The 14516-nt window shown below is 41.7% G+C and overlaps 1 protein-coding gene across 19 annotated transcripts in view; it reads right to left on the minus strand.

Annotated features, from left to right (window-relative positions):
- Positions 1–14516, minus strand: part of LOC113965893 (poly(rC)-binding protein 3-like) — a 396197-nt gene that overhangs the window by 138178 nt on the left and 243503 nt on the right. The window contains exon 1 of one of the 19 annotated variants that reach the window (XM_027679932.1): positions 4032–4094. The exons of 17 other annotated variants lie outside the window; for them this stretch is intronic. The gene's annotated coding sequence lies outside the window, so the exon portion shown is untranslated. Of the gene's footprint in view, positions 1–3706; positions 3925–4031; positions 4095–14516 lie in introns of those variants that run through there. One more of the 19 variants, XM_027679924.1, reaches the window with a different exon arrangement.

The following is a 14516-nucleotide window of genomic DNA, read 5'->3' on the forward strand; positions in this document are numbered from 1 at the left end:
GCCTGAACTTGATTTCTGTGCCTGCCTGGCAAATTTTAACATATAACTGCACTTGCTGACTATCTTTGTGGCTCTTGTGGCTCTACAACCACTTTATAGATGCTTGGACGTATTAACATCTCCTTCTTCCCTTCCCCTAGCCGATGGACACTACACCCTTAAGGGTAAACACATACATCCTTAAGACTAGGTGGATGTCTGTTACAAAGACTTTCTGCTTGATTTTAATCCAAAAGAGCTGGCGTTTTTTAATTAAAACCTCCTTCACTCAGGTCTTTTTTTGTCTTGTGAAGCATCTATCAATCAGGAGGAGTCACTGCAGGATGCACCCGGTGGCAGCAGGCTATTTCATCCCCTCCCCCAAGCCCAGACACTGACTTTTTCCTCTTCCTCCCCCCAACTTCATTAACTAAATGCACTGAATAAACCTTAACATCCCAGCTAAATCCTATTGGCCCTGGATTTGCTGCTTAATGCTAAAACCCAAGCGACCCATTTTTCTCCTGTTGATACTTCTATTGCTGATGGCAGCCAGCAGAGAAAAATACCCAATCTTAAACTATTTTAATGTAAGGAACAAAAGTCATAACATTCATCACTCACTCTTTCTGCTGCTGCTCACAAACTTTACGTAAGCTTTACTTGGTGTGTCAAAGCCTCCCTTGCTTTTGTGCTTCATAGGCAGCACAGGGAGTCTGTTGCTTAGCAAGTGAACACAACAAAGTGCATCTGTTATTAAAAGTGCAACTAGGTCTCTTTTAAAGAAAAACGATCTGGTAAAGTCTATGAAACTAAATTTCTGTGCATTGTACAATCTCCAATCATGACATTGTAATAAAGTCAGAAGACACAGACCCCACTAACTGAAAATCTCTGGGAAAGACTAACGACCAGAGTAAACAGCTTCAACGCTACAGATTCATTTTGGGTTACTAACCTTACGTTGTGCTTCAAACAGTAAGTATGTCTTCCCAATTTCACATACGCCACAGAAAAGGTTAAAGATTATTCACTCTTCCCCTGCCTCCTGGCTGCCAGACCTCCGGCTGCACCTTATCTCCCTGAGCTCAGTTGCCCAATGCTTCCTCCTTGGTCCATGAGGACAAGCAGGAACCTCCATGGTCACTTCCCAGCTCCTGACTCTTTCTTCCCAAAGCACCCAAACTGGGTTATCTATCCAGCCGCAAAGTCTCCCTGTGGTAGCATTAAAAGCTTTGGCCACCAGCCTGCCTTTTCTCCTTGCTCCACCAGACCTCTCTTCTTCCCCCAAAACATCATGCCATGACCACCATGTGTTTCGCCACAGCATCTGACGCTCCAAAACCCTTCCCTCCCGCGAATACCTCTTTTACACTTCTGCCACACACACCTGTGACTGCAGTTACATCCCCCATTAGCTTTGCAAACTGCTCCACAACTTTCCACCACAGTGATACACCCCTGCCCTACTGCAAGGGTCCCTTTGCATTTGTCCCTGCCCAGCATTCTTGGACCAAGACTCCCAGCTGTCTGAGCAGGAGGGCCAACTCAAGCTGTGCTTTCCCATGTCCTGTCCTTCTTCCCCCAGCACAGAGCACCACGAGGGCTGCAAACCCTCACCCTTTGTCCAGGAAAGCCTCTTGCCCTGTGATGGCTCCGTGGCAAGTGGCTTCACCTGCAGAAGCCAGAAAACTGAGCGCTTCCCCTCATGGCTTGCAAAAGTCGCTCACCGTATTTTCAGTAATCTGTCAGAGAAGGCTATTCCAGCTTGCTCCTGGGTATCCAACCAACACAGCAGTCTTTGGATTTGACTTATATTTTTAATACCACATTTCACTTCACATTATTATCAGACCTCAATGCCCTACAATACCAAGGCTGTCTCCTAAGCAGAAGGGCTGCATCCTAAAATGCCTACCACACGGACACCCAGTCCTTTGCCCAGCAAATTCCTGCAGCATTCAGAGTCTGCAAAGGCTGAAAAGGAACAGGAGCCTGGGCATCTGTTAGAAATACGGCAATCCTGAATAAAAATTGTATTTACAAAGAACCTAAAAGCAAATGTAATCTAGCATTGAAGATATGCGGCACAGGTTATGATTATTAGTACACTGTCTGTTATGAGAACGCTTTCAAATAAAAGCGCTTTCTTACTGACTGTGCACTTGCGGTAATGTATTTCTTACCAATACCACTAATGGAGTGTTCATCATGTTCCTAGCTTCTCTGAAGTAACATATATTGAGCCATGTAAGAATAAAATTAATATATCCATGGCGCTACACGTTATCATACTGCACACACTCCACAAATGTGTTTAAATAGGGTCTTTGAAGGAAGTAATGGCAACTGACTTCAATACTGTGGAAATATTCAAACCAGCATAAATTGGAAAGTAAGAATGATATGGAACATAACCAGTAAAACAAATATTTATATTCTTGAGGACTTATTTTTGCAGCAAGGACACAGATGAGAGAGAAAGAAAGGGGGCAAGGTCTTTCGTAAGAAACCAGCTATTTCAGATTGTAAGGAAAGTAAAAATATTTTTGCTCACCTGATTATAGATTAAGACAGTACAGAGCAATAACCACCTGATCGATCAAGTTTTTCCTTTTCTTGAATACAATGAGTCCCATACTAGATAGATGACAATTTCTTAAGAGGTTTATGAGGAAGCAAGCCTCAGCTTTTCAGTTTATTTTATTTTCACAAAGTCTTGACGGATTTTAGTATGGCCAGTTCCTGGACTCTGCTTTCAACCATTCTCAGTGATAGTTCATGAACTTTGCACCAGGAATCTTTGTAGGGATAAGCAATGTACAAATGGATTACCAGCTGCTCAACTCCATTTTTCACTATTGTTCTACATCTAGAACATACATGTATGTTCTACATACAGAAAAGAAACAAACATGACCTACAGCTATACTGGATGGTATGCACATTTCTAACAGATTTCTTTCTTTTAATATTTGAAGATAGGCACACAATAGAATTTCCAGTTATGACTGCATTTTGCTGCCTATAATATACACATGAGCTGCTAAAATGCGTTTAGATAACGTGTGATAACTGATTATTTATTTTTCCAGTAGAACTAATAGGGTTATCAGGAACACAAGTTCAAGTTGTACACTAAAAAATAACCATATCCACTAACAGGGTAGTCTAGTGGATGCATAAAAGACATTAAAACGTAGTTTTAGGTGCACAGTAACAAAATTTCTTGCATCTTTAAAAATAGTAATATTAATAGCCATAATAATTAGGTATGATGTCCACACTCTTATCACTACTGTTAACTCAGAGCTATCATATATTTTCTAACTTTTCTTTAAGAAACACTTTTAAAGTTCACTTTTCCCCCACTGCACAACTCACAAAGCGATTTACAGAGCAACTTAAAACAACAAAAAAAAGCCTCCAGGAACTTTAACAGCTAAATGAAAGGTGATAACTTTCAATGAAAAGGCCAAAATACGGGACAATATTCCATCTTGGCTGGTTTTGACAGTGATGCCGGTTTACACCACGTCAGAAACTTATTAGCCTCTGCCTTCCTAATCCCCTCCGCAACCCCTGCGGTTTCCCTTGGCCTTTCCCCATTTCACGTTAAACTTGCAGGAAACCATTAGCCCGGGACACACGGACACACACCGAGCAGGCTCCGGATGATATTATCGCCTTTGAGCGCTAGAGCTGCGGCTCAGGCGGGGTTACTCACCCGAGGGAAGCCCACACTTCCCGACTGACAGTCCCTGATGGATCTCTCTCCGCGCGGCTCACTCGCGCGGCCGATAAGCCAGCCCCATCTCCGCACGGAGCACTTCGACAGCAACTTGTTGGTTCCGATCTTTCACAACGAGTTTGCCCGACTTTGCCCGCCGCAGCCCGCCCCGGGCCGGCACAGCGGCCACACGCGGCCCCTCCTCAGGCACCCCCGAGGCGGGGCGGCAGCTCAGCTCCCGCAGCCTCACAACAAAGAAGCCCAGCGCCCACCCCCGCGGGCAGCACCCGCCGCCCTCCCGTGCCCGGGGCCGCACACCCACCTGCGGAGCGGAACCCGCGCCGCCGGAGCCCCGGAGCCCGCACGCCGCTCCCGCCTGCCGAGGGTGCGCCGCTCCCGCCGTGCCGCCCTGCGCGGGGCTGCACCCGCCGGCTCCCTCCGTGCCGCCCTGCGCGGACAGATGGCCGGCAGCCCTCCGCTATGACACAGTGAAGCAAAGCCCGGTTGTTGTTTTTTTTTTCCTTTTCCTTTTTCCCTCCCCCCCTTTCCCTTCTTTCCCCCCCCTCTTTCTTCTTCCCGTTTTTCCTCTCTTCCTCCCCTGGCTTAGCCCCTGGCAGAGCAGCCCGAGCGTGCTCACAACACCCCCTCCGCCAGTCACTTCAATTAGTGCCACATGAGAGGAGCTTCTGCCCAAAATCAGCTTAAGAAAGGGCCAGAGGGCAGGGCAATCGCCTTTGCTCAACAATGACCAGAAGCTGTTATAAATACACAAACAAAAGCACTGGCAAGGCCAGGAATGTCATATCCTAATGTGATAAAAATTGTAAAGATTCGATGTATACCAAAAGTATAAAGGAAGAAAAATATTATTTTTTAAAGACACAAAGATTAAAAGCAGTCACCACCTCCCTACCCTTTCCCCCCAGTACGTAACCTTGTAATATGTTATCAAAGTTGTGTATTTCTGGGTGCCAAGCTATTGTGTTTTCAAGGTCCTGAGCAGCTCACTCACTATCCCTTTGTGACAGCTGCTCGCTAATATTTATAGGTACGCAAGTCTGTGCACCTTATATAACCAAGCAGACTGACCAGGGCTGGGCAGAGGTAGCTTCCAACCCCACAGATACGGTGCCTCGCACAAATAGAACAAGCGATGACTTATCTAAATTAAAACAAGAAGTTTCCAGTACACCAATAAGTAAATCAATACATTGAATACAGTACAGACTGAGGTGCATTTGTTTTAAGACTGAGGGATTAAATCTAATTTGATTTAGACACATTTTACACTAACATATGCCATGTCGTGAGTGAGCAGAAACTCCAGCCTGAGTTTTCTAACTGCAGTGAGTTAGAGTTGAAAACTAACAAAAAAACAAAACCACCAAACAAACAACTCCCAACAACAAACAGCAATCAAACAAAGCAAATAAAAACACCCTTGATCAAGCAGAGTGCCTCCACCAGCAGTGCCCAGACTCTGAGCTGCACCACTTCACAACCCTTCAGTTTGCACCGTGCTAGTTGCTAGATGCCACTGGCTCCAGCATGGGGAGGGCAGAGTGGGAGAAGGGAGTGGTTTCGGGCCCATAAGGCTGCTTGTAAACTCTGAAGTGCCTTTGAGATAGTAATTTCCAGTCTGTTGATGGCAGGATGACAACAACTAGGTTCATCTGAGGGGAAGCCAATAGTCACTGTCACCTAATTCCCTCCCCAGACATTCAAGAATGTTGCAAAGGGAGGGAACTCAGCTGATGTCCCTCCTAGTCTCGTGCCTCAATGTTTATGTACAAATCTGTGCAAAAGTAGTTAATCCTATTGACTAACCTCATGCTCTTTTAAACTGAGATAAAAGCTGTCTGAAATTAACCCTGTATTCCCACTGTTTGGTTTCCACCAACTCAACAATAAACTTCTACTACAAATAAATGTAATTTTTCCATTTAATTCCCATGCCCTCCTCTTATCACACTTGTTTGTCCTGGTGCAGCGAACGCTACTTTCTCAGACTAAACCCATTCACATACAGACTTATCCTCAAAGCACCCTTACCCTCAAAGGATGTCCACAGAGGGTTTTTGCGGCTTTATTAATTACCCGAATTTAAGCATGCGCTCAAAATAACAAAGAGTGTACTTTTAGAAGATAATTTGAAGAAACCCATTTAAGAGAGAATATTTAAGTGAGGCTCATGCAAAACTAAACCAAAAATCGCATGCACAGGCTTGCAAAAAGAAAACTGCCTGCAAGATTTCTAGGCTTCCTAGATTTAGCAGGGACAGAAATATTCTTTATTTCAACAAAGAGCTTTGAGTAACCCTGACTGCACAGATGCAAAACAGTAACACCAACATGAACGACACAGACTGAGCATTGTCAGGCCAAAGCTGCCAGCCCATGGGTTGACAAAGCCCTCCCTGATGACAGTGTGGGGTGGTAGGGGGAGAGGGAAGAAGATCCCCATTCTGGCACAGGCATGGTGCAGGTCCATGTAGCCCAGCAGAGCAGTCAGAGGTATGGCAGCATGTCCAGCTGAATTTTCAAGGTATTGCATGCAATATGGCTAATAAACCCTTCCAGTTCCACCAACTGATCTTTACACAGGGTCCTGCTTTTACTGCAAGCAGGACCAAGCTGGATGTCCACAGCAGCAGTACAGACATGTTTTGCATTGCAAAGGAGTGGACAGAATCCTCGCTGGAGGGATAAAAAACCCAACATAATCCTCAACAACAAAAACCCCTCCAGGTAAGCAGTAAAAAGATTTTTAGAATAATGAGCTTACCTGGGAAAAACATGAGCTATGACTTAAATAGCTGCATAGTTGTAACTGAATAATAAGACAGAAAAATAAGTCACGAATGGAGTGAAATGCAAGACTGTGTGTATAGTGTAAAAATCTAGCCAGCAAGGCAGATGAATAAATTGATGGAACTGAGCCACTGATGCCAGAAATGTCAGAAAAATATCCTTGTCTCTGAATTTTGGGTGAGTTTTGTATCTTTCATTTCCTGGATCAGCTATCATTGCAGAGTTCAGAGAGGGGAAAAAAAAAGGGTTATAAAAATAAAAAATATTTTCTCATTCGCCAAAAGGCCCTGTCTGAGTTGATCTGTCTTGATCTGCTTGTCATTGTGTTGCATGCTGCTTTCCTACACCAGCTTTTCCAACCTATGGAGAGAAATAGTGGAGGAATCTTGCAACGTCGCTTAAGGATGTGACATGAAGAAAACTGCATGTATGGAAATATGACTCACAGAGAGGCATTCAGAGGGCTGTCTTTGCAAGCTTGAAAGTATTCCAAATGCCATTTGCTTTACAGGTCAAAATGCTGTGTTTGATGATAAATCTGAGAGACAGGTGACAGAAATCTCCATGAACAATGTTCCAAAAATAAAATGTATAAAGAAAATATACTGTTTCATTTGTAAACGATTTAGTGTATATTTGCAATTTTAAACTGTTTGTAAAATATTCCAGCAGATCAGGCTAAGACTACTCGTTTTATAAAAAATTATGTATTACCTGGAAGTGCTTTAAGTTAACCCATTATGTAAATGGAAACCTGGATTACATACATAGGGTCCTTGAATTTGACATAATTTCCTGCACAAGCAAGCCTGTATATGAAAAGCTATCTTCAAGCACTGGTTGAAGTTTTTCCTTAAATACTGTTTTGTTTGATAAGTGAAAACTGACAACACCACCAAATCATCTAGTATTAGTGTTCTTTTCTTTTACATGTCCCTGCCGTTGGACAAAAAATAATAATGGCTTATGCTATTCCTTTGCCTGAATAAAATGTTGCAGTTCCAGAGATAAAGACGTATTGAGCTGAGCAATTAAATAGCTAAATAAATGAATCAGCAGAGCAGAAGTGACAGATTTAATTACTGCTTAGAGCTAGGAAGGGGAACTAATTATGGGGTTCATGAACCACATGCCATTCTTTTCCTTAAGCATGTGGTTCAATTCTTCTGGATCAAGCTATGCAAATACAGTAGCACCACGCACCAGATTAAAAAAAAAAGGGGAGGGGGGAGAAAAAAAAAATCAAAAAGCTATCCAAGATTTGGAAATAAGGTCTAATCTTTGAAGAAAGAATAGCCCGTGTTCAAGTGACTCCAAACCAAGAGTTACGGGAACTAGCTTTTAAATAGATAAACACTAAAAATTTAGTTCTCAAAAAAAATGTAAGCACAATGAAATTTGTTAGATGTGAATAAACCAAAGATTGCAACAGGAAGCTGTACTAAGTGCGGCATAAAGCATAAAGCTCTATCGGGTGATTAGGAGCCCCGTTCATCAGCAAGTATCTGTAGCTGGAAAGCCTGAGAAAGCTGTTGATCGTTGCTCTCTCCTTGCTTTGGTCAGTCCACCATAGCAAGCAATACATCTAAAAAGACGCTTTTGTAACCACCAAGTACAAAAACACTAGTGGTGGAAAAACCCTGCTCCTCTTTTTTTGCTTTCTGTCCCATTTTTCTGTGTTGCATTTACTATAATCCTAATTTTATTCTTGTTTGATAAGACTGTCAATGCCAATTATTTGAGCTTCACATAAAACTCATGAGCCTCATGGTATAATCCCATAAACACAGAATTCTTTCCCTCATTAGTGGGAGGAAGAAAGGGGATAAACCCCCACATATATGGCATTTGAATCACATAATTCAATTAATTGCATAATTTTGGTGAGTTTACAGCTATCTTATATGGATGAAGACAGACAAGTATCATTTCAAGAAAAAAAAAAGAACAAAAACACCAGGTTATTTTTTAAAATGAATTAATGAAGGAAAGAGAAGTCTTTCATTCATAGCCAGTTGTTTTTGAAAGTTAAAATCTCAATGTGATGTCTCTTTCAGCATAATTTAAAAAATCAACACGTTTGCCTCTTTTCCTAAAAATACTGTGAAGAGATAAATACCCTGCACAGCTGACCTCATACAGCATTCTGAAAAAAAATCAGACCTTTTACTCCACTGACTTTGAAAATTTTAAAAAAGCAGAAAAAGCATAACATGATGCAAACAATAAAACATCTTATGGATGGGAAATTTCTAAATCCACCCCAGCTACAGCCCTGTTCTCCTTCCACACCACCAGTAATTTTGTCAGAATGATAATAATTGTGTCCAAACCCAGAGATGTAGGCAGATCCCTTGGAAGGCTCACTGGACAATCACAAATGCAATCATCATTGAAGATTACAACATCAGCTCTGCTTGACTGAAATTCTGTTCTCTGAAGGCAGCCAAAACCAAGGTCTATTGCCTCAATAAAGACCAAAATGAACTCTATCTTGAAAATCAGTGTCTGGGTTTCTGTATCAAGGGAGACTGTATCTACAAGGAACCAGGAGCACTGTACATCCAAGATAAGATAAAACCAGGATTTTTTTTTTTAATGGAATTATGGTATAGCTCTATAAAAGTGACATCCTTTGCCTGGAATCCTAGTGCAGTTATATCAGAAGAAAATGCACTTTGTACCTAGACACACAGCAAAACAGAGAAGAGTTGATCTTCAAAAAAGACACTGTATCTGAAACATTAGGTACGAGTTGCATTAACACTCTTACCATATGAATTTGACGACATCTGATATCTATGTCATTAAAGTGTGATGTCTACAGAATGTCACTAAGGTATCAGTGATCACGAACCTTGCTGAACACATGCACAACTGATATCTCATAATAGAGACATTATGATTGTATAAATTATCTCAGTGGAGCATGATGAGATGAAAAGGATCCTATGAGCAGGGGCAGCTAGTCAGCAGACTGCCGGAGGACAAAGGGAGAATATACTCTTGGTGCACAACACTTCTGACCTCAGGAGGCAAAATCGGCAGGATTTCACTAACAATCACTGCCAGGCTCACGTGGAAATAACCATTTAAGTATCTGTAGTGTCCCTCTCAAAACAGGACATGATCAGTATTTGCATGTGCATCCAAAAGCACAGCCCCAAAGGAATACAAGGCATTTAGGAATGCAAGCCATGCAGAAGTGAGCTCACCACCTGGGAAGAAGTCTGACTACAAATCCACCATCTTCTGCTCTCACTGCAGAGCAGTGCAAAAGAAATCCCTCATGGGATACTTGAAAGAGGAGCCATGGTTAAGTATAGGCTGTAAGTGAATTTGTCATTGTTTTATTTATACCCTTTTGCTCCCAATATTGCACTTGGATGTCTGCCCTTAAGTCTTGCTTAACATAATTTTGCAGTATTTCACCACCCAGCTATTCTGGTGCAGTGGAGAGACAAGATGAAACATAGCGAAACCAGTAGGTTATGAGCAGAAATCAAAGAAGGGTGCACAGGTTGTCTTGAGACATGAATGCCTCCTCCAGCAGGGTCATAGAAGCCTAGAGATGGCAAGTCTTTCCTTCCTGTTTTCAAAGGGTCACTGTTTTGGGATGAGTTTACTATCAGTGAAAGGATTATCTGTAACAGGCATGAACTAGTTCTTCTCCTGCATAAAGCAGCTGGCAAAGCAACACTCCACAGTTCTGGGTGAGCCTTGGGTTTTCAGGCTCTGACTCTGTGTTTGGTTGTTACAGGGAAGGCAGCAGGTAATTTTTCACTGGCATGGGGAGTGTGCCAGTTTATCAAAACTGCCCTTAGGAAGTTTGCTCATGAAGGTTTACAAAAGAGTGACTAAGTTTACCAGTGGGTGTAAGAGGAGTTGCTAGTTGTCTGGCACAAAGAAGAGAATACTGTGGGTTTTGTATAAAGTCTAAATAACATTTATACACTACTAATCACAGAGCTAAAAATAATTTAAAATCACCCAGCATTTTCTTCTTCTCAAAGAAGCGATTTTTTTTTTTGAGTGCTCTCTTGCATTTTCCCAGTATTTTATCAAAGACTGGAAGCAACCATCCAGTCTTCACTGAGGAGTAATATAAAACCCAGTCAAGCTCCTTGACAATAATGACAATTGAAATAACAGGAGCTACTGTCCAACCCAAAAGCTGAAGTAAGCATCCAGCCACAATGCCCAAAGAGTTTTCACTGAGAAGGGCAAGGATGTTTGCATACAAATGTCAGAGCTTGCTTACTCTTGGAAAAATAACTTGCATCTGAGAAAAAAACCAGAATTATGCCAGAAATAGGAAGAGCAAGGAAGCCTGTGAACTTGCAGCCCTAGACCAAGCCTGAGCAAAACTCACAGGAAGTTCCTCTTTCTCCTAGTGCAGTGGTATACCAAAGAGGAAGCAGTCATAAGGAGTATGAAATAAGGAGTGAGAAATCTGGTCCTCATGAGCCTCACAATACAGCTCTTGATGACCTAATACAGATGACAAAAAGGAAGGGTATAATATGTGATATGCTCATTGTGACACATACGAACAATTGTGAAAAATAATTAATTAATTAAATAAAAAGCTGTCTTGATTTGTAAAACCAGAGAAGCAATTACTTTCAAAAATTCTGCCACTTTGAAAAACATGAGGGAATAGCACAAGCACAGAATGGATCAAGAGAACAATTCACACATCTAAAGGAATAGTTGAGTTCCATCTCTTAAAGTCTGAGGTTTGCCAGTCTGAAGGAACAAAGCTCCAGGGCACAAAAATCAGTCAGACAGTTGTGGAAGAGACTTCGGAAGTTCCACTTCCAGTCTCTGAATTTGGCTACTGGTAATGTCTGGAAATTCCAGTGGTAGAAGCTGTAGAAATTACCAAACCAAAAATCTCCAAAACACAAGCAAGTTGGAAAGTCAAAACTGAACCACCTTTGTGGATCAAATCTCAAATGCACACAGTGATGGCAGACCATCCATCCATCCATTCTGAATAAAAAGTGTTTTTAACATTAATCTATTCATTTCACAAAGAACCTGGGGTAGAAAAAGGAGAAACTGATAAAGCCAAGAGTGGAGAATAAAACACTGATAATGTCATCTGCATTTTGGAATGGGTAGCATGGTACATACGACATTGAGACCAAGGACGCTCCCTGAATTTCTAAATATAAGTAATGCCATGATTATTCCTCATTTAAGACTGTAAACATTTTGCATGCCTTTTATTCTAGAACCAGCACAAGATTATTCAACAACTCAGACAGAACTGACAGTCAGTCCTCCTAAAATAACAGATGGGACAGGGCCACCCCTGCCTGCCACAGAAGAGCAGGGAATTGCAATAGAGAGATCTAGAGGATCCATGCTGCTAATCTGGCTGCCTCCAGGGACTGATGCTAGTCAGCCATCACAGCTGCTGGCACTGGGCATTCTACCAATAGTTTCCACTCCTGCTTTAGGGACAGCAGCAGTTTCAGACAACCTGTTTTTCCCTGTCCTAATAAGGACAAAATTAGGGGGTGCAGATGTTAGGGGGTGTGCACTTTGTCTTTCCGGGAGCCTGCTACCTTAGACAGTTTCTGCTTTGCCTGTGCTCACAGCCAGCCCAGTTTGCTGCTGGAAGCTGAGGACTCCATTTAACTTGGCTTCTTCTGCATTCTCAGAAGATTCAGCAAAAGCTACATTCACTGGTGTCATAATGCTTCTGAGAGTCAGGGGCCTTGACCTTGAGCATACGAAATCCACCTTGTGTCAGTCTTAATTCCGTCTCAAGGGTCATCAGTAAAAAATCATTCTCAAAAAACAAACAGTTCATCTCTAATGATCGTGCTGTCCATATTGTGCTCTTCAAGTTCCTTACGAAAGGGTTTGATTGCAGTGAAATTCTTAATGTAAAAGTCTACCATGAGATATTTCAATATGCTGATGCAACGTAAGAGTTATCACTGTGTTAGGGAGGAACTTGACAAGTTTGATCAGGAATCTACTGAAGAGCTGTAGAGTAAATTATAGATTTAAAATCAGGAACAGCTTTGAAATATATATTGGCAGTTGTTTGTTTTACAGGACCATCAGAACATGTGTTGCATCAGTATTGGCAGATAACACTCAAATTTCAGTAAATATTAGTGTTTCAAGCTGGAATTATTAAAGCCTATTACTTACAGCTTTTCTGACAGATTATACTATTGTTGGCCACTAGTGTAGCAACAACAGGAAAAAAATTGAGAACAATAATTTTGTTCAACATAAAATCATACCTTGCTATACCATAATGACATTTTATATCCAACTCCATATCGCACTTCATTCCATTTTATTTTTTACCATATAAAACTTTATGGAGGGAGAATTACTTCAGTGATGCTCACCAAATTCAGACCCCCTTCTCCACCTGCAGATTTTCACTGTGCCCTCTTGAGATTCACTTTTTCTTTCAGCACCTTAGCTCCAAGAACATAAAATAATAACCTTATCCTACCTCACAGAGCTGCTATTAGTACACCCCATTTAGATTCTGGAGCATTACAGCATTGTGGGAGAAAAATGGTTTATCTATGTGCCATTTTATGTGTGCATTTTCCACTGAGCTTTTTTTTCAAAAAAAGTTAAATTTGTCGCTTGAACATTTGTTTTTCCATTTTCTTTTTTTAATTTCTGTCACCTTGTTTTGCTTTGTCCTGTGTTGTGTCTCCTGGTATAGTCTTTCTGCTTCAGTCACTTCTCTGTGTCATAAAACTGTGATGAGGTTTCTCTCAGTACTTCTTTTCTCCACTGTTTCATTCTTCTTATTCCTCCTATATTGACAGGCTCTCTAGATTGAAAATAGGTAAGTATTGCCAAACTTAGTCACATCTTTGCATCTTCTTTCTTATTACTCTGAGCCTTTCCTTTGCTGTCTGTGAACCATCCCGCTTTGCCTCCTGAAGGAATTTTTTCCCTTTACAGAGGTGAAGGAGAGCCTTACACCAGCAAGCATTCTTTGACATTAAGAAGAGTGACTGATCAGAGGGCTTTTATTCAGAATACATGTAGACCTTTAGTGACGTGTAAAACACCTCAGAGGTAATGAAAGCTTCAGGGTATCTGTCTGAAATAAGCATTTCTTCAGTGCTCAGTGCAAAAAGTTGCTAATCTTGCTTAGAGTTTGCTACAGCTCAAACCTCAGGAGGCTTTACAGGTTAAATTTTACATCTTGGACCCAACTGGGAAAAAAATCAAAGCTGTTGCATGCAGAAAACGTGGTTTATGGGCTGATCGCAGCCCAGGTGCTGATGGCTTCCATCTGCTTATTCCCTTGTCCTCTGCAGTGGATTCTCAAGAAGTGCAAATCAGAACCAACCAGTGCTGTAATTTACCTTGATTTTAATCATTTGCCCTCAGAAAAATAAATTAAAAGTCTCATTGTTAAGCCTAGTTAAAAAATGATACTGCAACTGCAACTTAGCCTTTCAAGAAAGAATTCAGAATCCAGTAGAACTCCTAGAGAGTTTATTTATATGTATAGTGACACTAATTTTTGTATTTACTTCCTTTTCAGGGGTGTTAAGTACATTTTTAAAGTTTGATAATTGCTCAGTTCCAAGAGGTAAGATATCTTCTCCTTGCAGATCTGGAGAAATGTTGAAGTTGGCAATACATTGCCAGAAAGCCTTACCTTGTTACGACTCTAAACAGACCCAACATTTTTGTGCAGAGCAGCAAGCTCAGGGAGATATCAGCAACTCTCCTGGAGTGGCTCATGAGCAAAAGCTTGCGGGACTCAATCCTACAAAGGCACTGACATGATCTACTTTGCTGCTTTGCTGCTTCAGTTTGCAGTGCTTGGCTACTGCCAGGATATACCCCAGAATCACATCTGTATACACCTGAGTCTTTACAGGAGATGGAGCCTGCTATTTGGAATCTGCTGATGAAATCTGGGCAGCTGCTCAAGGATGAAATTTGCCTCTGGTCTGGGGGATCTGCTCGCTATTCAAATCCCATC

The sequence above is a fragment of the Neopelma chrysocephalum genome, unplaced genomic scaffold, assembly GCF_003984885.1.
Source record: "Neopelma chrysocephalum unplaced genomic scaffold, ASM398488v2 Primary Assembly neopelma1_22b, whole genome shotgun sequence".
Classification (NCBI taxonomy): Eukaryota; Metazoa; Chordata; class Aves; order Passeriformes; family Pipridae; genus Neopelma; species Neopelma chrysocephalum.